The sequence below is a fragment of the Oncorhynchus nerka genome, linkage group LG28, assembly GCF_034236695.1.
Source record: "Oncorhynchus nerka isolate Pitt River linkage group LG28, Oner_Uvic_2.0, whole genome shotgun sequence".
Classification (NCBI taxonomy): domain Eukaryota; kingdom Metazoa; phylum Chordata; class Actinopteri; order Salmoniformes; family Salmonidae; genus Oncorhynchus; species Oncorhynchus nerka.
The window spans coordinates 60486883-60513848 of record NC_088423.1 but is presented as its reverse complement, the minus strand read 5'-3'; the positions used below and the strand labels follow the sequence as shown (position 1 = coordinate 60513848).

At 45.5% G+C, this 26966-nt stretch overlaps 1 pseudogene; it reads left to right on the top strand.

The window, feature by feature from the left end:
• The window catches only part of LOC115113458 (neuron navigator 2-like), a 144595-nt pseudogene that overhangs the window by 15996 nt on the left and 101633 nt on the right, over positions 1-26966 (top strand).

The window sequence follows — 26966 nt, the reverse complement described above, 5'->3', positions numbered from 1 at the left end:
TGTTGTCGTTCAGACTCTGTGAAACATAAGATATTACAGTTTTTAATGTCACGTTGGTCAGCTATACATGCTTGTAGTTCGTCCACTTTATTATCCAGTGACTGTACGTTGGCCAATAGTACTGATGGCAAAGGCAGATTAGCCACTTGTTGCCGAATCCTTACAAGGCACCCCTATCTCCTTCCGCAATATCTCTGTATTTTTCTCCTGCGAATGAAGGGGATGAGGGCCTTTTCGGGTGTCTGGAGTAAATCTCTTTCGTCCAACTCATTAAAGAACAATTCTTCGTCCAGTTCGTGGTACATTTTTTTATTAGGGCTGGGAATTGCCCTTACCAAACGATAGTATCACGATACTTAGGTGCCGACACAAAATGTATTGCAATTCTTACAATTCTATATGTATTGCGATTTGATATTGTTCCAAACATATTGCTCACTAAATGTCTGCTGCAAACAGACAGAGCATGAGAAAATGACTTTTAAAATTTAATTTTTATTTTTTATTAGCCCTTTTCTCCCCAATTTCGTGGTATCCAATTGTTGTAGTAGTTACTATCTTGTCTCATCGCTACAACTCCCGTACGGGCTCGGGAGAGACATGCGTCCTCCGATACACAACCCAACCAGCCGCACTGCTTCTTAACACAGCGCACATCCAACCCGGAAGCCAGCTGCACATTGTGCCGGAGGAAACACTGTGTACCTGGCAACCTTGGTTAGCGCGCACTGAGTTCGTCCCGCCACAGGAGTCGTTGGTGCGCGATGAGACAAGGACATCCCGGTCGCGACCGGTTACGACAGAGCCTGGGCGCGAACCCAGAGTCTCTGATGGCACAGCTGGCGCTGCAGTACAGCGCCCTTAACCACTGCACCACCCGGGAGGCAGGAAATGACTTTTAATCAGTCGTGGAAATAAAAGTACTGAAAACACATTGGCTCACTATTTACAAAGAAGATGGAGAAAGAGCTATAGGGTGAAAAATACCAGAGTTTTTACGTAGGTACAGCTGACTAGCACAACTAACGCTACCTATCACTTTATATTACAAGGTTTTTCTTTATTTTTACTATTTTCTACATTGTCAAATAATAGTCAAGACATCAAAACTATGAAAAAACATATGGAATCATGTGGTAACCAAAAAGTGTTAAAAAAATCAAAAAATATTTGAAATTCCTCAAAGTAGCCACCCTTTGCCTTGATGACAGCTTTGCACACTCTTGGTATTCTCTCAACCAGCTTCATGAGGTAGTCACCTGGAATGCATTTCAATTAACAGGGGTGCCTTGTTAAAGTTAATTTGTGGGATTTCCTTCCTTCTTAATGCATTTGAGCCAATCAGTTGTGTTGTGACAAGGTAGGGTTGGTATAGAGTAGATAGCTCTATTCGGTAAAAGACCAAGTCCATATTATGGCAAGAACAGCTCAAATAAGCAAAGTCAATCCGGAAAATTTGAAGAACTTTAAATGCAGTCTTCAAATGCAGTTGCAAAAACCATCAAGCGCTATGATGAAACTGTCTCTCATGACGACCGCCACAGGAAAGGAAGACCCAGAGTTACCTCTGCTGCAGAGGATAAGTTCATTAGAGTTACCAGCCTCAGAAATGCAGCCCAAATAAATGCTTCACAGAGTTCAAGTAACAGACACATCTCAACATCAACTGTTCATGGTCAAATGGCTGCAAAGAAAGCACTACTGAAGGACACCAATAAGAAGAAGAGACTTGCTTGGGCCAGAAACACAAGCAATGAACATTAGACCGGTGTGTTTTTGATTCCAACCGCCGTGTTTTTGTGAGTCGCAGAGTAGGTGAACAGATGATCTCCACATGTGTGGTTCCCACCGTGAAGCATGGAGGTAGGATATGTGATGGTGTGGGGGTGCTTTACTGGTGGTACTGTCAGTGATTTATTTAGAATTCAAGGCACACTTAACCAGCATGACTACCACAGCATTCTGCAGCGATACGCCATCCCATCTGGTTTGCGCTTAGTGGGACTATAATTTGTTTTTCAACAGGACAATGACCCAAAACACACCTCCAGGCTGTGTAAGGGCTATTTTACCAAGAAGTAGAGTGATGGAGTGCTGCATCAGATGACCTGGCCTCCACAATCATCTGACTTCAACCCAATTGAGATGGTTTGGGATGAGTTGGACCGCAGAGTGAAGGAAAAGCAGCCAACAATTGCTCAGCACATGTGGGAACTGTTGGAAAAGCATTCCAGGTGAAGCTGGTTGAGAGAATGCCAACAGTGTTTAAAGCTGTCATCAAGGCAAAGGGTGGCTACTTTGAAGAATCTCAAATATAAAATATATTTTGATTTGTTTAACATTTTTTTTGGTTACTACATGATTCCATGTGTGTTGTATCATAGTTTTGATGTCTTCACTTTTATTCTTCAATGTAGAAAATAGTAAAAAAATAAAGAAAACCCATTGAATGAGTAGGTGTGTCCAAACTTTTGACTGGTACTGTATGTAATAAATGTTTTGACAAATATAATGTCTTCCAAAATAATATTGCGTAAATATACATTTAGAATACAGGCATTGCTCGCTCAATGACCGGCTATGTCCACTGTGGAATCTTATCAGATCAGAAAATAATAGAGTATAATATCAGAGTGGGGGTGTGTGTGAAATCTTGGATATGTGTGTCTTTTTAACTGCTTCTATCTGGATTTGTGTCTTTGTCTTTTTGTGTTTGCGCCACAATGAAAGCCTCAGACAGGAGCCTATATTGGCATTGATAAAGCCGGCGACAGCACGCCTCTTTGCTCGCTCACTGAGTGAAGGCTAGATCGCTATCCCAGAAACCATCAGTCCAGAGCGCCACAGCCCTGCCTCCTTCTCCAATTCACACACAGACGTCACACACTGCTAATACGCCATTTGATTCTCTACACTGTTGAAGTTAGACTCTGTTTCACCTATTTCAGGATAAGGATCTTGGCTTTTCCCCTTAGAACTAGCAGGTTATTTCTACAAAGAAGATCAATGCAGAAATGTATACATGGAAAATATAATGTACTATTCAATTGTTAATTGGCGTGGACCTGTTCCTGTTTCTATCATTCTTAAAAGCGACACAAGGGACCGGCCTCTGTCTGCTTTGATATCAGATGTTTTTGTTTTAGAAGTGTTCATTCGGTTTTGTTTGGGTAGAGTTAGTATTCTAGCCTGGGTGGTGTCAGTCTGTTTCTGCTCTCTTGACAACTCTTCATGGAATTGTCATGCCAAACATGACAGTGTGTTTGGAATAGGAACGAAGCACAAACAGGTCCGGGACCAGGCTATGAGTATTCCTCTGTGACAGAGTATCTAGCCTAACAGTCACAAGCAACACACACTTTTTTTATTGTCGTTTTTATGAGCCAACACACTATTTTATGAGTAGTGTCTTGGCACGGTTATATGCAACAGACTGCTCTTGTGGCTGTTGTCATCCTATATTCATATTGAATGCTGCATTACATTATATCAATGTCAACAAACACAATATACTGTAGGTATTATGCCCACAATATACCCAGAAATGTAATCTTATACGGTGCATTCGGAAAGTATTCAGACCCCTTGACGTTTTCTATTTTTAAATCGTTTTTTTTACCTCATCAATCTACACACAATACCCCATAATGACAAAGCAAAAACCTGAAAAAAAATAACCATTTACATAAATATTCAGTTTACTCAGTACTTTGTTGAAACAACTTTGGCAGCGATTACTGCCTTGAGTCTTCTTGGGTATGACGCTACAAGCTTGGCACACCTGTATTTTTGGAGTTTCTCCAATTCTTCTCTGCAGATCCTCTCAAGCTCTTACCAGAGAATCTTGTTTCTCATGGTCTGAGAGTTCTTTAGCTGATTTTTGGCAAACTTCAAGCAGGCTGTCATGTGCCTTTTACTGAGGAGTGGCTTCCGTCTTGCTACTCTACCATAATGGTCTTATTGGTGGAATGCTGCAGAGATGGTTGTCTTTCTGGAAGGTTCTCCTATCTTCACAGAGGAACTCTGGAGCTCTGTCAGAGTGACCATCGGGTCACCTCTTTGACCAAGGCCCTTCTCCCCCGATTGCTCAGTTTTGCCGGGCGCCCAGCTCTAGGAAGAGTCTTGGTTGTTCCAAACTTTTTCCATTTAAGAATGATGGAGGCCACTGCGTTCTTGGGGATATTCAATGCTGCAGACATTTTTTGGTACCCTTCCCCAGATCTGTGCCTCGACACAATCCTGTCTCTGAGAACTACGGACAATTCCTTCGACCTCATGGCTTGGTTAATTCTCTGACATGCACTGTCAACTGTGCAACCTTATGTAGACAGGTGTGTGCCTCTCCAAATCATGTCCAATCAATTACCACAGGTGGACCCCAATCAAGTTGTAGAAACATCTCAAGGGTGATCAATGGAAACAGGATGCACCTGAGCTCAATTTTGAGTCTCATAGCAAATGGTCTGAATACTTATGTAAATATTTTTTATTTTACCCAATTTCATGATATTCAATTGTGATCCAATTTACAATCTAGTTTCATCGCTGCAACTCCCCAACGGGCTCGGGAGAGGTGACGGTCGAGTCATGCGTCCTCCGACCTCCATCTTAACACCCGCCCGCCCGCCTAACCCGGGAAACGTGCCACATGTGTCGGAGGAAACACAGTTCAACTGACGACTAAAGTCAGCCTGCAGGCGCCCGGCTGCCACACGGAGTTACTCGAGCGCGACGAGCCAAGTAAAGCCCCCTCGACCAAACCCCCCCCCCGACCTAACCCGGACGACGCTGGGCCAATTGTGCGCCGCCCTATGGGACTCCCGGTCACGTCGGGTTGTGACACAGCCTGGGATCGAAATCTGGGTCTGTAGTGATGCCTCAGGCTCTGTAATGCATTGCCTTAGACTGCTGCGCCACTCGGGAGACCCGTCTTTTCACTTTTAATCCATTTTAGAACAAGCCTGTAACGTAACAAAATGCGGAAAAAGGGAAGGGGTCTGAATACTTTCCAAATGCACTGTATTTCCAGGTATATTTGTATTTCCTGTACCTGTGCTAGAATCAGATAGAGAAGGATTAGACAGTTATGTCATACACCTCAAGATTATTCAGGAAGTATAAAGGAACATCCTCACCAATGATGTCGTGTGTGTACATTATGTCTGTGTGAACTGAACAAAATGATTGGACTCTCATGTACACTTCATGACATAATGTCAGTCTGATCCTGCCTTACCTAATTCCAGTTCCTGTGTCTCAACCCTGTCTTTCTGTGTGAGGTCACAGCCCCCCCCCTCCCGGTCCGGGATAACCATATTAATTAGTTCTGCCCATCTGTTTCTACTGGGCTAACGTCAATTCAGAGACCTCCCTTAGATGCCCTTCTCGCCTCTTTCGCTCCTTTCCTGCGTTAGTGTCACAAAGAGCACGTCAGTCAGACAAAACGGGGCCATTGAATGTGGTCACTCCTGGGACCATTGGACCATGGCTAGGCTAACACAATCGGACACCGTCGTCATCTAAACCGCGTGTGGTGGCGTCGATAGGGAAGCTGGGGCCATGAGGTAGAGGTCAGGGTAGGGTTGGTGGGGATGTCACATGACCTGCAGAGGTTAGGTCGTAAGGTCACCCTCGAATGGGATGGTGGTAGGACTGAATAACCATTGTAGGCTGACCAAAGAGATAAGACATTTTTTTTACACAGAATTCATGGCTGTAGCGACGAGAGGTTTCTGGTTTGTCGCCGAAAGGTGCTCAAGTTGCTGGTCTATGTTGTATGTTTTGTCCACTTTCTGAATGATTCAAATCTGATTGGTGTGTGATTTGATATACCTATCTGATCCTTTCATTTCCCTTCCTCAATATGAACTGGGATGTGGGTAAGTGCCCCAGATGCTGCCAATGCGTGATTATGGTAGCTCTGTCTTCTGCTGTGTTAAACATTCAGCACTCAGCACCTGCTGCCTCAGGGAATGTTCTGAGCTGTTTCAATGGCTCCGATTTCTACCTGTGCGGGGATCACAATGGCGCTCAACTTGACGTCGCGAGTCACTGTGTGTGTGTGTGACTCATTCACTGAGATGCTTTTAATTGCAGTGCTTTAGATCCCCACTTAGGATTTAGTACTCATCAGGGGAGGCTCAGGGATTGCCTGTTTCTGAATAGAGGGAACAGACACAGACACACCACACACACACACACACACACACACACACACACACACCCAAAAGATAACAGAAACAACCCAGCGCAACCACTTAGTACCAAACACCCTTTTATTTACCTCTACAGTGACAAAATTGTTATGTAGAACCTTGTTGTTTACAGGGATTAAGTTTATTTATTTATACACATGCCCCCCCCACACACACACACACACACACACACACACAGACAGAGCAGGTGAAATCTGACCAGCCGGCTCACTGCAGCATATTTAGATGTTCTTTCATTAGCAGGGTCACAGCTGGTACCCATAGCAACCAGGCCCAGATGGCATTCCGTGATTTTGAGTGTTCCGCCTGACTGCACCATAATGTGAACTAAACTGTGTTATAATCATACATCACGTTATTATGGTAATGCAACACTGGCTTTCCTATTAGGTCTGTGAGTTAATGGAGCACAGTCTACAGAGAGAGAGAGAGAATTTGAAATGTGGTGAAAGTGTTATAATGCACTGAATTGATAGTGGTCTATCGTTTCTTGCCATTTCTCCTCTCCATATTTTTTTTAATACCCCCCCACGCACACACACCCTCATCCCATAACAGCCAGCATCAGGACCACCCCAACCCCCCACTCCCCACCTAACCCTTCGAGAACCAGGCAGCGGGGGTCCTCCAAAACAAAGCCCCCTTCCGCAATGGGGCTTGGGCCCCATTGTCCAGGGGACACGGAGATTAATCTCCCCCTCACAGGGTTCTGAAACAAAGTACACCCTGCGATTCTCTGCTCCACCACTTAATGAGCTTCTTTTCTTTTTTTTTTGCTGTTAAACACATGTCCTAAATGGCCACATCTTCTCTGCCTCTATATGGCCATAGAGCACAGTCATTAAATCCACAGATGTGTATATGACTTATAGGAATTGGATGTGTTATAAGGTGAGTTGACAGACTAGTAGTGAGCTGGAGTTGTGTGTGTGTGTTGTGCTGCGCGCTGCGTTGGTGTGGGAGAGTGCAGTAGAATTCGATGCATTTGTATGAGAGAGAAAAGTGTGCTTCTACTGTATTGAAACACCATTTGGGAGCATGAGTTCAGTAGCTATGTTGTTGACACAAGCTTTTGGGGTCTTCGGGGCGATGGTAGTGTTGTCGATGCAACATAGCTAAAAGCGTGTTTTGAAAATGTGCCGAGACGGGGCAAGGATCGTGTATCCAGTAGTTTGGAAACTTTCGCTACATCTTGGGCGATTCCCAAAGTTCAAATTCGGCTTGTAATTTGTGGTTAGCGGCGGTGTGTGTGTAAGGGGTTGGATTGTGCTCAGATGGAGGGCATTGCGCGTGGAGCCGCGCTCACGCACGCACATGTGTACACACACACACACACACACACACACACACACACACACACACACAAGCTGTGGTTGAATGGTGATCAGAGACCAGACTGTTCCGTGTTTGGTTATGGATAATAAAACCTTTCCTCTCTTTAAAAAAAAGGAGGACTGGTTAAATAAAGAACACATAGAAAACAGAGAGGGGTAGTTAGGAGGCCAATGTGGTTTGTCCTCTAACCTACCCTCCTTCACCCACTATTCACCCCCTTCTAGTATTATCATGCACCAGAATCCACCCTTTTTTTGTGGGGGTGATCACAGAGGGTAGGAGGTTAAGAGGTCTCTCTCCTTTTCTCTTCTTTTCTCTCCTTTCTCTTCTCTCTCTCCTCCCCATATGACGGATGGCCCATTGAAGAGCGATAGCACAATGCCCAGCGTTGCCGAGGGCGTCTAGGGGAGGGATGCGGGAGGTGGAGGAGGAGGGGTGGAGTGGGAGGCGGAGAAGAAGGGGGGGTTTCCCTCCATTGGTCCTCCTTCTTTTTCTCCCTCTGTGTGTGTATGTGTGTTTGGTTTGGCTAGCCCTCAGACAGAGCAGTGGTACAGCGGGAGCGGTGGTGGACCTCCTCTTGACTGAAGCATTTATTTCCCTCCTCCAGCTGCGGACCCAGAGGGGGGTGGAGAGAAAGGAGGGAAAGGGGGAGGCTGTGAGCACCGGCCCCAGGCCCAGTGAGACCTGCTGGGCTAGAGATAGGTGCAGGAGCAGGCTCTTTATCTGGATATATATATCGAGTGGATTTTGTGGATCTACCACTTTACATATTTCTCTGGAACTTTCTGGGATCTCTCGCTCACCTTTCTTCTTTCTTTTCTCAAAACCTTCTCTCGTTTGATCTATCTCTCTCTACCTCTCTACTATACCCATCTATCCTCGTTTTCTGTGGATCTCTTCTTGGTTAGTTGGCCTCCTCTGACCTCAGTCCTGTTTCTTCCTTTGGCTCTGATGGATTCTGTCTGGTCCTGGCTAGCCGTTGGCCTGCCCACCCCTACCTAAGACAGGTGTGTGAGGGGGGGGGAGAGAGGAGGAGAAGGAAGAGCGAGGAGGAAGATGAATGTGCTGCTGTGTCGCTGGGAGCAGAACAACGTCACCATGAAGCTGGTAAATATGTCCAGGTCAACCCAGGGGTCAATCTGGGCGGGCTTCTTTTTGAGGTTTTTAAAGGAAGTAGTTATGAACAGGTTTTTGGGGACAGAAGGAGATCTCCTTCAGAGGATTGCACTTGCGACTGTATCTGTATGCATGCGGTACAATTCTCTCACCACCTGGCTAGATGTCTCACTCTCCTCTTGTTGTGTCCTTTCTGCGAGTAGAACACTTCCTTTCTATTTCAAAGCTCCAGAAAAGGACACTGCCGTTGCTGTAAAAGAAAAGCTCATTGAATGACGGTCCCCTCTTTTCCCTCCACTTGATTCCAGTCATTCCACAGCCCAGCACAGTTCTGTCCCTATGATGTTGACCTTGTGTTCATTTCTGGTTGGAAACGCTCGTCTCCTCGCCTACAGCGTTCACTGCGGCGTCAGGTTACACAGACGAGCTAATCGATGTCTGTCGGGGGGGTGCTGAAGCCATGCGTGTTTTACCCTCGCCTAGTGTTGCTGTCTTGTACCGATGCTTCCATTGTCTGTATGGAAAGTCCAAACGGGCTTAGTAAGGTATTAGCCACCGGAGGTTGAAGAGTGTTGAGCGTGAGACCCTGAGAGAGCATGTGGGGGGAATTATTCTTAGAAATTGACAGAGTCATAACAGAGAGACAGGCTGGGCCCGGCTGGGCAGACAGGCAAGTAGAAAGACAGTAGACAGATGGACGGACGGACAGCACGGACAGACAGGAGGGTTAACTGCGTTACTTGTCTGTGTTTTTTGCGTCACACAGCGCTGACTGTATTAATAGTGGTGAACGGGATCTGGGGCCCACTGATAGACACGGCATCAGTCAGGTACAGAGAAGTCATGTGGTGTGAGCTGATGGGAAATAGATCTCTATATTCATTGAATGACATTACACCTTATGCCGTATAGGAGGAGATCTGAGTTACCTTTGCTGTTACGAGCTACCCACGGACTCTTCCCAGGTTAACAGACTTGAAAGGAGGAGTAGGATCTCTCTTCCCTTCTCCTTCCTCTCCGTACTAATCCCTAGTTCTTATCTCATCTTCAGCGAGTGACTAGTCAGACAGTCGGTAAATCAGTCAGTGATAGGTGGAGCAGGCAGGTTATTGCTAGCCTGGAGAGGAGAGATGATAAGACGGTTTAATTATATACCACTGCCTTCACACAGCATGACTGACAGAAGACCCACATGGTACAGGGGTCAGGCCTGTGTGTGTGTGTGTGTGTGTGTGTGTGTGTGTGTGTGTGTGTGTGTGTTTTTTTTCTCTCTCTCTCTCTCTCTCTCTCTCTGTGTGTGTGTGCATATTTTCACATGTGTGAGTGTGCGTGCATGCTCGTGTGTGCGCATATGCACATTTGTGTGTGTGTGTGTTTATGTATTTCAGAAATTAAAATTATTTTATTTTTATGATGTGCAGTCAATGTCTACACCTACTTCGTCCTAATAAAGGACTATTGATTATTGACTGATATGACCTTTTCTGAACTTATTATGGACAAATGGGCCATGCAACATCAATCACAATGGAAGATTTATACCAGAACACAAGCAGTATCTTATTGAAATTCTGGGGATGAGAGACTAGGGGGGGTGTAGAGCGAGGTAAAGGAGGGAGGACGCTTTTAGGGATGAAAGGAAGCTTTCTCATTCTCAAGGATGGAGTAGTAGAGATTTTGAGAAATATATATGTGTGTGTGTGTGTGTGTGTGTGTGTGTGTGTGTGTGTGTGTGTGTGTGTGTGTGTGTGTGAGAGAAAGTGAGAGTGACAAGATGGACAGTGTGTGCGTGTGCACGCTTCCATGTATGCATCGCTCTGTGTGTGTAGTGTGTGATAAGTGTAAGCTAATTAGCTGTGTATTGTTTGTGTTGCTCAGATCAGACAGCTGTCTGTATTGGTTTGAGTGGAGGAGGAGGAGGGGCTAATGTGTTTAAGATGGCACTCTGTGCCAAAGAGGGAGGGTTCCGCACTAGCCGCTAACACACTTGGCCTTGACAGCCGTGCTGCTGCCACAGGTCTGCAAAATAGCTACAGGTGTAGCCTGAACACACACTCATGCACGCACGCACACACACAATCACTCACACGCTTGCACGCACCCATGCACACACCCCATCAGATAATAAATAACTTCAGTCTTTCCTGTAGATTTGCCCGCTTCATAACTAGGTCCATATGTTTACCATCAGAGTAGAGTGCAGAATAAGTACACCATCTCAACCTGTGGTGGGGTTTGAAAAGAAGGAGATGAGATGAGAGGGGGAAGGATGGAGGAAAGAAGGGGGGGGGGGTATCCGTTTTGGCTTCCCGGCGTTGCTGACCACAGCTCTTTCATATTACAGAGTACAAGCTCAGACATGACAAGGGTCATTTAGGGTGGGCCTGATATCGTTCTGTAGCTATACTGTAAGCTGTGGGCTTAAACCACTTAAAAGAGCTGTGTGTGTGTGTGTGTGTGTGTGTGTGTTGTGTGTGTGTCCACCACAGAGTGCAGAGAGAGAACATGCAGTGTAAGAAGCCATCCTCAGCCCTAAACCCCTACGCTACAGAGGCCAGGAGATCGAGATCTCTGCCCTGGTCTGTGGTGGGGGGGGGTTTGGTTCCTCAAAGAGTTGGACAACTGTGCTTGTAGAAAGACCTCCCCATCACCCTATTTTATAAGCTGAATACATTCTCGCTTTCTCGCTCTTTCTGTCTCTCTCTCTCTCCCCCGCCCTTTCTCGTCTTCATTACCCATTTATTCCCTACGATGAGTTGTGACAGGTATCGAATGGTTAGCAGCAGCAGTTAGACAGACAGCCCCAACCCCCCTCTCCCTGCAGTACAAATTGTTGTCACATCATGCAGCGGATGAATACTGATTTCCCATAAGCCGTCTGTTTGTTAAGGTACTCACTGATTGGCTGATACCTATGAGAGCTCTGGGTTCAGGGTCTGGCCTGTCACTCAAATAATGTTTTTTGAATTTTTTTATTGTACTTTCTAGCGTGTGTGTTTCGGGTGGAGGTGACGTCATTCAAAATAGGACCAGTGTGTGTGTGTGTGTGTGTGCGTGTGCGTGTGTGTGTAACAAGGGTGAAATAACACTTCCACGGGCCACTCTGTGACAGTGGTAAGCGATTTACCCTAAACACTGCGGTTACATCTCCTCCTTTTCTGGGTCCTCCCCTTCAGATGGGAATTGGGTAGCGTTGGATAGTTATCCATCATTCTCCCATCAGACATCTGGTGCCTGCCCTGACATTGGCCTGAAAGTGTCGCCACATGTTATAGCGCCAGCCCTAGCCGTATGAACGCTGAGAGGGCAGAATTGGTTTGAGGGTGATGGAGAGGTGAGGTAGCATGTTAGGCTATGACTGGGAAGTGGAGGTGCGTGTGTGTGTGTGTCCAGGACACTATGCCGTTGATGTGATCCTTTACAATGGAAAACACTAACACGCATATTCATACTCTTCAGATTCACTGCCAAAGGCAAGTAGTGGTAGTTTAAGGACAGGGAACCTTCTTTCTGTGAAGACGACATCATATAGCTTGGAGATGATAGATGGGGAAATCTCAGGGTTATGAGGGTAGACGTTCCCCTTTTGTCCACCTGTCTCCGGGTTCTCAGATGTGTCAGACCTCCCCTGAACAAGTGTGTGTGCCTGTGTGTGTTCTCTATGAACAGTGCCAGGTGTGGTGGGTATACGAGGAGAGTTAAAAGGCTGTCAGAGGTATTGGCCTGTCACTCTGTGACCTCTGACACGTAGGCATTCACCTTGTTGACACTATCTGTCTGGGGGGGTCTGAGCCTAGCCGCACCTTGGGAAGGGGAGGAGACTATTGAGCTGGGATGGGAGGGTCATGGGTTGGGAAGAGGGGGGATGAGAGAGGGCGGCTGAGTGGTTGAGTGAGTCATAGAGAGAGGGAGAGAGAAAGAGTTTAAAAGTCGAGTGCATTTGCGCCGGTGACAGAGAGCAGGTTGGTGGAGAGCAGAGACAGCGTGCGACAGAGTGAAGAGAGGTATAATAAAACAGGAAGTTGGTCAACAGAGCGGGTTGTAGAAAGAGAGAGAGAGAGAGAGCGACGTGAGAAGGAAAGTAGCGAGTCGCCAGGCGTGGCTATATTTACCACCGACAGAGCGCCGCTACAACGAGCGCTCATCTCTAGTCCTGTCTTCTTGGGGAGCTTTCTGGACGTACAGCCTCTTTCCCTATCCCTGTCCCCCTCTGCCCCACCCGCGCGGCCTGGATGGCGGTGTGCGTGGGCCTCAGGGTGCCTGTCAGGGGACCCAGCCGCTTCTCCTGTGAGCACTTTAAAACGGTGAGGGCCTGGAGTGGCTTGCTGAGAGAGGGTTACGATCTGGGAGTAAGAGACACGGGGGAACGTAGAAAAGAGGAAAAACATGAAAAATAGATCATGTATTAGAAAAGTGGGGAAAGTGAGAAAGGAGGGGGAAGAAAGAAGTGACGAATGGAACAGGGAAGATGAGAGGAACAAGGAGAAAGAGAAGAGAGAGACCAGGCACTGATGGTAACATCTCAGTGAGAGAAAGAGAGGACTGATAAACAGAGGGAAAGGAAAAGAGAGGGGACCGGAGGTATAGAAAGTGAAGAAGAGGGGTCAACCCAAAATAGCTGGTCTGGCGTTGAGCCAGGTCCCTCTGAGCACGAAATTGTGTATATTTATGGAGAGGGGCGGACAGGGGCAGGTAGCATGCTGTGTGTACAGTATTTGTATTTGTGTTTTATTCCGGATCCCCATTAGCTGCTGCCAAGACAACAGCAACTCTTCCTGGGGTCCAATCACAATTACATACAATACAATACTACATAACAGAACACGTTATTACACACTACTCTACCATAACATATCTACAATACAAAATCAATAATACAGCAAAATAATAATACTTAAATGTATGTGTGAGGCCCCCCGAGTGGCACAGGGGTCTAAGGCACTGCATCGCGTATGTGTGGGGCCCCCCGAGTGGCCCAGCCTCGTCCGGGTTAGGGGAGGGTTTGGCCGGCTGGGATGTCCTTGTCCCATCGCATTCTAGCGACTACTTGTGGCTGACCGGGCACATGCACGCTGACTTCGGTCGCCAGCTGTACAGTGTTTCTGGGTTAAGCGAGCAGTGTGTCAAGAAGCAGTGCGGCTTGGCAGGATCGTGTTTCAGAGGACGTGTGGCTCTCGACCTTCGCCTCTCCCGAGTCCGTACGGGAGCTGCATTGATGGGACAAGACTGTAACTACCAATTGGATATCAAGAAATTGTGGAGAAAAAGGGGTAAAAAGTTTTCAAAAAAACACTTTTATTTGTCACATGCGCCGAATACAACAGTGAAATGCTTACTTACAAGCCCTTAACCAACAATGCAGTTTTAAGAAAAATAAGTGTTCAAATATTTACTCAAATAAACTGAAGTCAAAAATAACAAAATAGAAAAATAACAAAATAACAAATAATTAAAGAGCAACAATCATCTAACAGTAGCAAGGCTGTATACAGGGGGTACCGGTACACAGGGGGTAGAAGCTGTTAAGAAGTCTTTTGGACCGAGACTTGGCGCTCCGGTACTGCTTGCAGTGTGGTAGCAGAGAGAACAGTCTATGACTAGGGTGGCTTGAGTCTTTGCCATTTTTTAGGGCCTTCCTTTGTCTCCTGAGGGGAATAGGCATTGTCTTGCCCTCTTCACATACATATATAAACAGTATATGTATGTGCGTGTGTTAGCATGTGTATGTGAACTATGTGTGTGTGTGTGTGTGTGTGTGTGTGTGTCTCTTCACAGTCCGCGCTGTTCCATGAGGTGTAGTTTTATCCATTTTTTTTCTTCTCCCAAATCAGATTTTACTGCTTGACTGAGTTACATGACGTGGAATAGAATTCCACGTTGTCATGGCTCTATGTAGCACTGTGGAATAGAGTTCCACGTTGTCATGGCTCTATGCAGCACTGTGGAATAGAGTTCCACGTTGTCATGGCTCTATGTAGCACTGTGGAATAGAGTTCCACGTTGTCATGGCTCTATGTAGCACTGTGGAATAGAGTTCCACGTTGTCATGGCTCTATGTAGCACTGTGGAATAGAGTTCCACGTTGTCATGGCTCTATGTAGCACTGTGGAATAGAGTTCCACGTTGTCATGGCTCTATGTAGCACTGTGGAATAGAGTTCCACGTTGTCATGGCTCTATGCAGCACTGTGGAATAGAGTTCCACGTTGTCATGGCTCTATGTAGCACTGTGGAATAGAGTTCCACGTTGTCATGGCTCTATGCAGCACTGTGCGTTTTCACATTTTTCTGGACTTGAAGAGACCGATGGTGGCATGTCTTGTGGGGTATTGTATGAGTGACCGAGCTGTGCGCTTAGTTGCTTAAACAGAAAGCTCGGTGACTTCAACATGTCAATACCTCTGGCAAAGACGAGCTGCAATGCAGTCGATTTGGGACAAGGGAGAGAGGGGGAAGTATGCATGAATGCCAACACATCACAGAGGCTCAATATGGAGAACACACAGGAGAGAAGTTTGAGAAATCTTGGTGTACTGTACTTGCAAAAATCACACAAGTTACAGCATTTTGTCAGTTGTTCTTTAACGCACCTGGGAGTAGAAACCTCGCTTCAGGAGCACAAAAGTAAATGAGTGAAATTGTATTTTCCGCGCCCAGTGCTATGCCATTAGGAAATTGAACAGAGTTGAACTTCCTGGCGAGATGCCACTGTATGTGGCGGGTGTTGTTTTAACGTGGTTCTCTTTCACTTCACTAGATTAATACATAATGGTATGTTAAGTGCTGTGCTGTTTTAGGCCTCTTTGTGAATGCTGTGGGTGGGTGGGTGGGGGTGTACCTGTTTAACTATACTTGTGGGGACCAAAAGTCAAACGCTATTTCTACGTGGTTTAGGGTTCAGGTTAGAATTATGGTTAGGGTTAGGAGCTAGGGTTAAGGTTATGTTTTTGGATTAAGGTTAGGGTTAGGTAAAGGGAAAATGGGATTTTGAATGGGACTGAATTGTGTGTCCAAGGTTAGTTATACAAGACTGTGTGTGTGTGTGTGTGTGTGTGTGTGTGTGTGTGTTGCACACAAGTCAAAGGATGTATGGCAAACAAAGTGAAAGATGAAAGAGTAAATTAATCCCTTCTCTTTACACATGCATGTACACACACACACCCTCACCTGTTTAGCATCCCCTACTTCAATCAGTATGAAATGACTAGCTGTGAGAGTATGCCTTTGACATCAAAGCATCCACTCCAATCACCATCTCTTCTCTTCCCGAAAGTGCCTACCAACACAAGTAAAAGGCATGTCAGTGTGATGAGCTGCCTGTCCTCTCCCTCTCTCTCTACCTCCCCGGCCCATGACCCAGCGCTGTAGGGGGAGGCCTGTGTGCGTCATGCCCTCTGCGGGGCATCATATGCTGGATTGATGAGTCGGCAGGCCTGGGTGGTGTTTGGAGGCTGGTCGGAGAGAGTGGGAGAGAGACAGTTGTGTGTGTTTGTGTTCATAGAACGTTGTTGCTTGTTTACTGGTCCGAGTGTGTGACCCTTTAGACCGCACACACGCACGCACAAACATGCACGCACGCACGCGCGCACACACACACACACACACACAGGGGTCTTGTAAAGGGTACAGTGAGTGGTCAGAGACTGTGTATGAATCAGATCCCAGCTGCTCAGTGTCATATTGCATTCCCTTGAGGAGGGAATGTCCCTCTTACCGATTTACAGCTCCCAAAAAATAACCCCAATCCTGGGATTAGAGGGTGGGATTACTGGGAATTTTTGAGAATGATGCTGATGTGGGATTTCCCCTCCTGAAAGAATCATTGATTAACAAGTAACAAACACAACACTGATGAAATAGAAAATCCGCTCATCTTTTTCACAATTTGACATTTTAGGTCTGTCTTCCCTGCTGATGTTATTATACGAACACACAGTATGGTTGGTGGGATGCTGTCAGTACGGTTGGTGGGATGCTGTCAGTACGGTTGGTGGGATGCTGTCAGTACGGTTGGTGGGATGCTGTCAGTACGGTTGGTGGGATGCTGTCAGTACGGTTGGTGGGATGCTGTCAGTACGGTTGGTGCGTATAGTTGGTGAGGTTAGAACTAATCAGATATTTTCTGGAAGAAAGGGGCTTTTCCCTGTGATGTGGAGATTTCCCAGAGTGGCTGACAGTGCGCAGTCAGACACGGATCAAAGGCATCTTCTGGTGTGTTAAGTGCTGTTTTAGGCTTCTTTGCTAACAGGGTAATAACCCTAATAGTTGACAGGTTATTAGTGTAAGTGGGTTGGAAAGCACAGACAGGCCTTTTTAGTGTGTCTGTTCTGGTTAGTTCTGGTTAGTGTGTGTGTTCATTTTCCCTCCCTCTGTGTTCCCTATTCTCAGTGCCCCATACTTCTTCATATACCCTCAGGGTTTGGATCTTCAGTCCTACACTATGTGTTGTTATTGTGTGTGATTGTCCTTCCAGTTCAATAAGTCATGAAATCCAGTGATCCACTGTATCCTTTAACCTTTGGTGTCAGTCATTGATTGGTATCAATCGTGAAAACACATTATTTTGGTTGAAAATACGTCTTTTCGACACCTTGTGCTCGATGGTTTGATATTCCCCAGATACAGTGTGTTACAGCATTTCATCCCCATGGAGAATGAACGCATATTACCAGCTTTATTTTGTGTTTAGTATATCCCCTTCAAATCAAGGGCTATTGATCGAACAATGGATTTTACAATACCGATGGGGAGCATTCAACTAGGCATATGTTTCATCTCCAGTAATAATGATGAGCATAGATGAGCTCCTGTGTATGGATCTGGATAGTTTGGATCCACCGTACTGCCCCTCCTCCCTTTACACCTGCTGCATAAAACTGCTTCAAAGCACCCCCACATTCCTCTTCTTACTGCAAAACCCCCAGTGTTTTGAGAGAATGTTATCCTTTGCTTAAAGGTTTGTTTAGCACTGTCTGAGCCATGATATAGCTCTCTCTCTGTGTGTGTGTGTGTGTGTGTGTGTGAGAGAGACTACTTAAAATAGTGTTTGAACCTTGCTGTGTGTGTGTGTGTGTGTGTGTGTGTGTGTGTGTGAAATGAAGCATTCAGAGCAGTGATTCATATGATGAGTAACACTGAATTGGTCCCAGGTCTCTTTACCTTTAAAAACACAGAGAACTGGGGTCATATTGTGTGTGCGTGTGCACGTGTGTGATGCTTAATTTAACTGGTTGAAATACTGAAGTGATGGCTGCAACAAAACAATGCTCAGATTCATCCAGGATGCCTCAGACAAAACACTTATGTCAGACTCAATTCGGTTACTCCAGAATTTTATTGACGATTTGCTTTGAGATATTGAACAACTTTCCACATGAAACGGTTCTTTAGCGTCATTTTCTGAATATGTTCAGCATCCCCTCTCCTACCTAATTGGCGTTATTTCTAATTAAGCATCACTGTGTCCTTATTTCAGTTCTTTTGTTTGTTACCGACATTTGTAATCTCAAATCTCTCTCTCTCTGATCATTTGCATCTTTCTCTTCCTCTGCTCTTGCTTGTTTTTATTTTATTTACCCAAATAAATCCCTCACCGGCCTTCAACCCGGGAGAGGCAAGCAGCCTTGGAGAGTGGGAGAGAGAGAGTTGTCTGCAACAACCAATTACAAGCGAAACTATTCCGATTATTCAGACACTTAAATCAAATCCCCGTACCCCTCCCTCGGGCACTCTGAAGGGCCTTTTCTGTCGTCGAGCCCGTGATGTCAGCGCCTCATTGAAACCGTCCACTCGCTCTGCTGCCGGAGCACAATGGTCCCAATTTGAATACCAGGCGGATATATGCCAGCCCCGAGCCCCAACAAAAGAAAACGGGCTGCGCGGGTCCTATTTCAACCATGTTCTTATTTTATTTGACTCGTAAATTTATTTTAATTCGATTCCTTTTGTCCTTTTTAAAAGTGTGATGGGATTCGAAACACCCGCATGGCTTCTTAAAAATAAAAAAAAACAGGGGCGCAAAGACTTGTGTTTTGCTTTTGATATTACTCGTTCCCCGGGCGTCTAATACGTGGACGCTGGTGTTTTTGTGTCCCGAACAGATCTATACGGATTGGGCCAACCACTACCTAGCCAAGTCAGGACACAAGCGACTTATCAAGGACCTGCAGACTGACGTCACAGACGGAGTGCTGCTGGCGGAGATCATACAGGTTGTCGGTAAGGGGTACACTTTTTAAAAAATCAACCGTTTCTTCTCTTGAAGCCTTATTATTACCGTTACTGCGCATGGGTTCAGTTGCAGGACTAGACTTCGCATGCAGATACTATATTTTTTATACTTTGAAGTTGTAACGCTACGTATACTCATGTGTATGTGTACAGTAATCGCCATAATGTTAAATGCTATTGGCGACGAAGTTATTACTTTCAACATCGTATGTTATTAACGTATCATCAACAAGTTATTCTTCTTCAAAACTGAGTTGGGGAAATCCCTCGTTGCGCCCCCTGAAATATTTGACAATGGTGCAGTCAGAGAGAAGTTTGACTGAGGGAGAGTTTTGTAATGACATGTCATTTTGCGCCCCCCTCCCCTTAAGTCAGAGTCCTGTAATTTCCCCACTTCACAAGCTGCCCTGTCATCTTTTAAAGAGGACGGCTGGTGGATGGGGGAGACAGTGCCCTGAGGTTACAGCACTGTCACATCAACGTATCACTCCTCTGCTTTCCCAAAGTTCCTGTAGAACTGCATCGGAGAATATAGATGACATTTCTTTGTATACAGAACACTGCCTCAAATCGCAGAACACATGCAGAACATCATACAATACTCATGTAGAGCACACACAGAATTGGGAATAAGAATAAATTAGCGCAGAACACATCGTGGTCCCCACGTCGTAGAACATTTGCGTAGACTAGAGTCTTCATAGAATTCGGACTGGAACCTGGAGTAGAGAACAAGAAAGACCTTATCATTTTTGATCATGCTTCTCTGAAAGTCAAGAGTAGGCTGACGGGTCTTTAGAGCGGAAGATGGATTTTTTTGTTTGTTGTTGCGTCAATGGCAGGATGGGTGGGTTTGGAGACACCGAGTCCTCTGTTCCCTTTTTCTTTGTCTCTTTCGATGCTCAGATTGAATCTCAACAGTCACTGGATGGCGAGCTTCATCACGGATGTGCGTCTGACATAAGCACACGTCCTTGGTGGTCTGTTATGTGACAGGGGGGGATATCACACCAGACACCAGAAATATTGCACCAATTTCTACTGAAATCTGCCCATGAAGCTCAGTGGGTGTGAAGCAGGGGGTGGGAAACACAGGGTCGGGGACCTGGCTGGGATGAGCAGCACATTATTTTGGTAGGAGACAACAGTGGAGGCCGGATGACAGATTAATGGCAGGGTTTAGAAGAGTCATAGTACATACTGGACGAAATGATAAACGCAACGTGCAAAAATGTCAACGATTTGACCGAGTTACAGTTCATATGAGGAAATCAGTCAATTGAAATCAATTCAATAGGCCCCAGTCTATGGATTTCACATGACTGGGAATACGGATATGCATCTGTTGGTCACATAACTTATAAAATGGGCCTCAGGATCCCGTCAGGGTATGTCTGTGCATTCTAATTGCCATCGAGGAAATGCAATTGTGTCCGTAGCGCATGCCTGTCATACCATAACCCCACCGCCACCATGGGGCCCTCTGTTCACAATAGCATCAGGAAACCGCTCACCTACATGACGCCATACACGTCGTCTGCGGTTGTGAGGCCGGTTGGACGTATCGCCAAATGATCTAAAACGACATATGGTAAAGAAATGAACATTCAAAAATGAACAGCTCTGGTGGACATTCCTGCAGTCCGCATGCCAATTGCACGCTCCCTCAAAACTTGAGACATCTGTGGCATTGGGCTGTGTGACAAAACTGCACATTTTAGAGTGGCCTTTTATTGTGCCTAACACAAGGGACACCTGTGTAATGATCATGCTGTTTAATCAGGTTCTTGATATGCCACACCTGTCAGGTGGATGCATTATCTTCGCGAAGGAGAAATGGTCACTAACCTTGACGTGAACATATTTTGTTGCACACAATTTGAGAGAAATACGTTTTTTGTGCTTATGGGAACATTTCTGGGATCTTTTATTTCAGCTGATGAAACATGGGACCAACAGTAGGTGGTAGTCAGGTTCCTGTGGCGGAGATCCACAGTGGGCCCCACCAGGCTGTAGTGTTGGCACAGTTGTCAGCTGTGAGAGAGAGAGAGGACAACCTTGTCTCAGCTGCTGTGGGCTGGGCCTCTAAGGGAGGGGGGAGCCACACACACCCCTTCTCCCAGCCAACTCTGCCTGGCCCCTAGTGGCCCCACACACATTTGCTATAACTAGATTGGGTTTCATCTCTCAGAAGAAAGAGGGGGCAGTGACCCTCTCCACCAGTCATAGGCCTGCTCTCCTCACTTACTCTCTCTGGCACTGAGTAGGAACATGCTGGAGACGAACCAGGGATATCACTAAGAACACATTTTTTCTCTCTCTCCCTCTCTCTCTCTCTCTCTCTCACTCTCACTCTGTGTCCCTCTCTCTGTGTCACCCTCCGTCTCCGTCTCTCTCTCGTGTCTTTAGCCAATGAGAAGATTGAGGACATCAATGGCTGCCCTAAGAGTCGTTCTCAGATGGTGAGTGACCCTCCTAGGGTTTCCTTCTATTGGTTTGTGTGTTTGGCAGCATCACGTTATAATCCTTGTGGTGGTGGTGTGTGTGTGTGTGTGTGTGTGTGTTTGCTTGTATGTATGGGTGAGTGTGTGACGTAAAAGTTGCTTTTGATGTCTTGGGTAACCACAGTAGAGTGTTTGTGTGTTTGCTCATACGTGCGTGTGGACTTGAGCGTGTACATGCTTGTGCGTACGTGCAGGGCCTTATTTAAGCAGGACATTTCGAATTTAGCTCTGTCTCAGAAGACATCTGTCCAATTTAATGGGTATGGATATTACTCTTGTTATTTTTTTACATATGTGGCTTTGCGGTCAGTCTTTGTAAAACATCTGGCCTATAGACAGGCCATTGGCTCTCACTTTAAAGGTCCAGGGGCTGAGGTTTGGTGTCTGGAAGAGAACCAAGCTTGCTTCATCGCATTGCTACTAGAAATAAAAATGATATTTATGTTATCTAGGGGACAAAATCCAGACAGAGGATTCAAGTTGCAATGACAATGAAAGCGTTAGCAGGGATGGCGATGTTGTAATGGCTGTGGCTACTATATAAGGATTCCCTTTCGGAGAGGGCTTTGGCAAGCATACTCTTTTCCCAGGCTAAGGCTTAGTTCTACTGTATTTTCATTTCTGTGTTTATTGTGGTTTGTTGTGGCAGTTTAACATTTACAACCCATGAAAGTGAAATGGGTACACCTTGTCAGTTGTCCAACTGAATGTATTCAACTGAAATGTATTTTGGTCATTTAACCCAACCCCTCTGAATCAGCGATTGCCTTAATCGACATCCACTTCTTTGGCACCCCGGGGAACAGTGGGTTAACAAGGGCAGAACAACGTCTTTTTACCTTGTCAGCTCGGGGACTCGATCCAGCAACCTTCCGGTTACTGAGTGTGAGAGAGAGTCCATGTTAAGATGCGCGTTTTAATAGGGGTAGGTATTTGAAAGAATGTCTCATTTTGATAGGGCTGACCACAATTAGTCAACTGGTCGGTTGTATGGTCGATAGGCTGTTGGTCGACCAAGATTTTTTTAGTCGAGCAGTAGCAAATATATATACAGTGCCTTCAGAAAGTATTCAGGCCTCATTACTTTTTCCACATTTTGTTACGTTACAGCCTTATTCTAAAATTGATTAAATAAAAAATAAAAATTCCTTAGCAATCTACACACAATACCCCATAATGCCAAAGTGAAAACAGGTTTTTAAAACATTTTTTCCAATGTATTAAAAATAAGAAACAGATACCTTATTTACGTAAGTATTCAGACCCTTTACTATGAGACTCAAAATTGAGCTCAGGTGCATCCTGTTTCCATTGATCATCCTTGATGTTTCTACAACTTCAAATCAAATCAAATTTATTTATACAGCCCTTCGTACATCAGCTGATATCTCAAAGTGCTGTACAGAAACCCAGCCTAAAACCCCAAACAGCAAGCAATGCAGGTGTAGAAGCACGGTGGCTAGGAAAAACTCCCTAGAAAGGCCAAAACCTAGGAAGAAACCTAGAGAGGAACCAGGCTATGTGGGGTGGCCAGTCCTCTTCTGGCTGTGCCGGGTAGAGATTATAACAGAACATGGCCAAGATGTTCAAATGTTCATAAATGACCAGCATGGTCGTATAATAATAAGGCAGAACAGTTGAAACTGGAGCAGCAGCACGGTCAGGTGGGCTGGGGACAGCAAGGAGTCATCATGTCAGGTAGTCCTGGGGCATGGTCCTAGGGCTCAGGTCCTCCGAGAGAGAGAAAGAAAGAGAGAATTAGAGAGAGCATATGTGGGGTGGCCAGTCCTCTTCTGGCTGTGCCGGGTGGAGATTATAACAGAACATGGCCAAGATGTTCAAATGTTCATAAATGACCAGCATGGTCGAATAATAATAAGGCAGAACAGTTGAAACTGGAGCAGCAGCACGGCCAGGTGGACTGGGGACAGCAAGGAGTCATCATGTCAGGTAGTCCTGGGGCATGGTCCTAGGGCTCAGGTCCTCCGAGAGAGAGAAAGAAAGAGAGAAGGAGAGAATTAGAGAACGCACACTTAGATTCACACAGGACACCGAATAGGACAGGAGAAGTACTCCAGATATAACAAACCCTAGCCCCCGGACACATAAACTACTGCAGCATAAATACTGGAGGCTGAGACAGGAGGGGTCAGGAGACACTGTGGCCCCATCCGAGGACACCCCCGGACAGGGCCAAACAGGAAGGATATAAGCCCACCCACTTTGCCAAAGCACAGCCCCCACACCACTAGAGGGATATCTTCAACCACCAACTTACCATCCTGAGACAAGGCTGAGTATAGCCCACAAAGATCTCCGCCATGGCACAACCCAAGGGGGGGTGCCAACCCAGACAGGATGACCACATCAGTGAATCAACCCACTCAGGCGACGCACCCCTTCCAGGGACGGCATGAGAGAGCCCCAGTAAGCCAGTGACTCAGCCCCTGTAATAGGGTTAGAGGCAGAGAATCCCAGTGGAAAGAGGGGAACCGGCCAGGCAGAGACAGCAAGGGCGGTTCGTTGCTCCAGAGCCTTTCCGTTCACCTTCACACTCCTGGGCCAGACTACACTCAATCATATGACCCACTGAAGAGATGAGTCTTCAGTAAAGACTTAAAGGTTGAGACCGAGTTTGCGTCTCTGACATGGGTAGACAAACCGTTCCATAAAAATGGAGCTCTATAGGAGAAAGCCCTGCCTCCAGCTGTTTGCTTAGAAATTCTAGGGACAATTAGGAGGCCTGCGTCTTGTGACCGTAGCGTACGTGTAGGGTGAGGCGGCAGGGTAGCCTAGTGGTTAGAGCATTGGACTAGTAACCGAAAGGTTGCAAGTTCAAATCCCCGAGCTGACAAGGTACAAAATCTGTCGTTCTGCCCTTGAACCCACTGTTCCTAGGCCGTCGTTGAAAATAAGAATTTGTTCTTAACTGACTTGCCTAGTAAAATACAGGTAAAATTTAAAAAATGTACGGCAGGACCAAATCAGAGAGATAGGTAGGAGCAAGCCCATGTAATGCTTTGTAGGTTAGCAGTAAAACCTTGAAATCAGCCCTTGCTTTGACAGGAAGCCAGTGTAGAGAGGCTAGCATTGTAGTAATATGATTAAAAAAAATTGTGGACAACTTGATTGGAGTCCACCTGTGGTAAATTCAATTGATTGGACATGATTTGGAAAGGCACACAATTGTCTATTTAAAAGGTCCCACAGTTGACAGTGCATGTCAGAGCAAGAACCAAGCCATGAGGTCGAAGGAATTGTCTGATAAGCTCCCAGACAGGATTGTGTCGAGGCACAGATCTGGGGAAAGGTACCAAAACATTTATGCAGCATTGAAGGTCCCCAAGAACACAGTGGCCTCCATCATTCTTAAAGGGAAGAAGTTTGGAACCACCAAGAGTGTAGAGCCCGAACTTGAGTCCGGACTTGAACCTGATCGAACATCTCTCGACCTGTAAATTGCTGTGCAGTAACGCTCTCCATCCAACCTGACAGAGCTTGAGAGGATCTGCAGAATAATGGGAGAAACTCCCCAACTACAGGTATGCCAAGCTTGTAGCATCATACCCAAGAAGACTCAATGCTGTAATCACTGCCAAAAGTGCTTCAACAAAGTACTGAGTAAAGGGTCTGAATACTCATGTCAATTTGATATTTAAGTTGTTTGTTTTTAATACATTTGCAAACATTTCAACAAACAAAAAAAAACTGATTTTGCTTTGTCATTATGGGGTATTGTGTGTAGATTGATGAGGAAAAATCTATTTTTTTAAATAAGGCTGTAACGTAACAAAATGTGGAAAATGTTCTGAATACTTTCCGAATGCACTGTATAAATGTGCCCATTTGGGAATCTGATAGTATTTCTGATTGGCTTAACGCACCCCCACTAATGAGCTGTGGAGCTTCTCAAAGTAATGTTTTCTTCACCTCAAACGGCAAGCAAACAAAGTCTGTTTTTACATCCGTTGAGAATGACAATAGTTCCAGTGGAAACGTCATAAAATAGGCCTTCCTGGTTTACTTCTAATCAATGCTTGACTTGGACTGAAATAGGTTCCGGTCCTCATTTTGGGTGCTGGTACTGTTTATATTTAGGTGCAGGAGCTACACAATACTTTTGAGCTAATATTCTTTAAGTGGAACAGGAGCTCAAGCAGTAGAAAATGTGAGGTGCCAGTACTCAGCTCCGGTGAGTTCTTGCCCAAGTCAAGCACTGCTTCTTATCCCTTGCGCAAATTGCCAACACCTGTGTCTGTCTCAAACACCACTCTGAGGGCCCAGAATATTTTATACAATGTTGCAGCGCAAGCTTCTGCTGGACCAAATTTAATCGTTGATACAATGTTCCAAGTTCGTGGCTACGCATGGCCTGTCTGCAAATGTGATTTATAGGATACGTTTTTAAAATCAGGATATTTTCTACCTGCAGGCTGCACAGTTTTTATTTGTTGTCTTTATGTATGCTATTTCTACATAGTTGGCAATGGAAATAGAAGTAACTTTTTTAGGTTTGTATCATTTTCATTTAGATTTGGATAACATTTTGATTAACCACATGACAATGATTTTGAGATATGAAGACGTTATTATAAATTAAATTAAACTGTTCCACGAAAATGTGCATATAAAAACCATAACTGCCCCGCAGATCAGTAGAAAAGGTAAGATAAATTGGCATTCCACATGAGAAAGGTTGCCGACTCCTCGTGTAGCCTGTTACCGGCAGCTTTAGGAGAGTAATGGCAGTATCTGTAAAAACCACCAGGAGTAGGAGATTGGTTGGTTCAGGTTAAAGTTTTTTTTCTTCTGGTTATCTAGATCTCTGGCTCCCTCTTGAGTCAGTTATGTGTTATTTCATCAAACAGTAAGCTTAAAGCATGAAACAAGCGCAATGCATATAGTTTATTTGATGAAAACACATAGGGTGTGTCTATATATGGAAAAATTACCAATCGATTGGTTGAAGAACGTCTTTCGGTCTACCAAGATTTTTTTGGCCGACAGCACAAAATTGAGAGTACTCACATCTTAGCGAGAACCGAGCAGAAGGCAGAAGTTGTTCCAATTACTGGTTGTTCTGATACAAATCTGATCACATTTTCACTGCACTTGACTCACTCCAAACAATAAACACATCTTAGCGCTATACATTTTGTCAGTGCTTATATTTTCCTGCTAAATCATTTTACATTTGTACATTTCATATTCAATCATACTGGTTGTGATTTCTGTGTTTTTTTTTTTTACTGCAATGGGAAAATAGCCGGTATCCCTCCTCTGAATGTGGAGGGTTGTAAAATTGGCCAGTGTGCCAGTTGAAGGCAGATTTGGGCTGCTAGCCAGACCCCCCCAACCAAAGCACACACACACACACACACACACACACACACACACAGAGGAATCAGTCAGCCGGTCCTCTCAAGTGTTCCGTCTCTCTGTCTCTCCACTATCAATTAGCCGGGTCCCAGTAGAGGTTGATTATGCCCTCCAGTCACCAGTAATTGAGACGTTCCAGGCTGCCTCTTGTCTCTGTAGTCCCTCTCTGGTCTCTGTTCCTCTCTGTG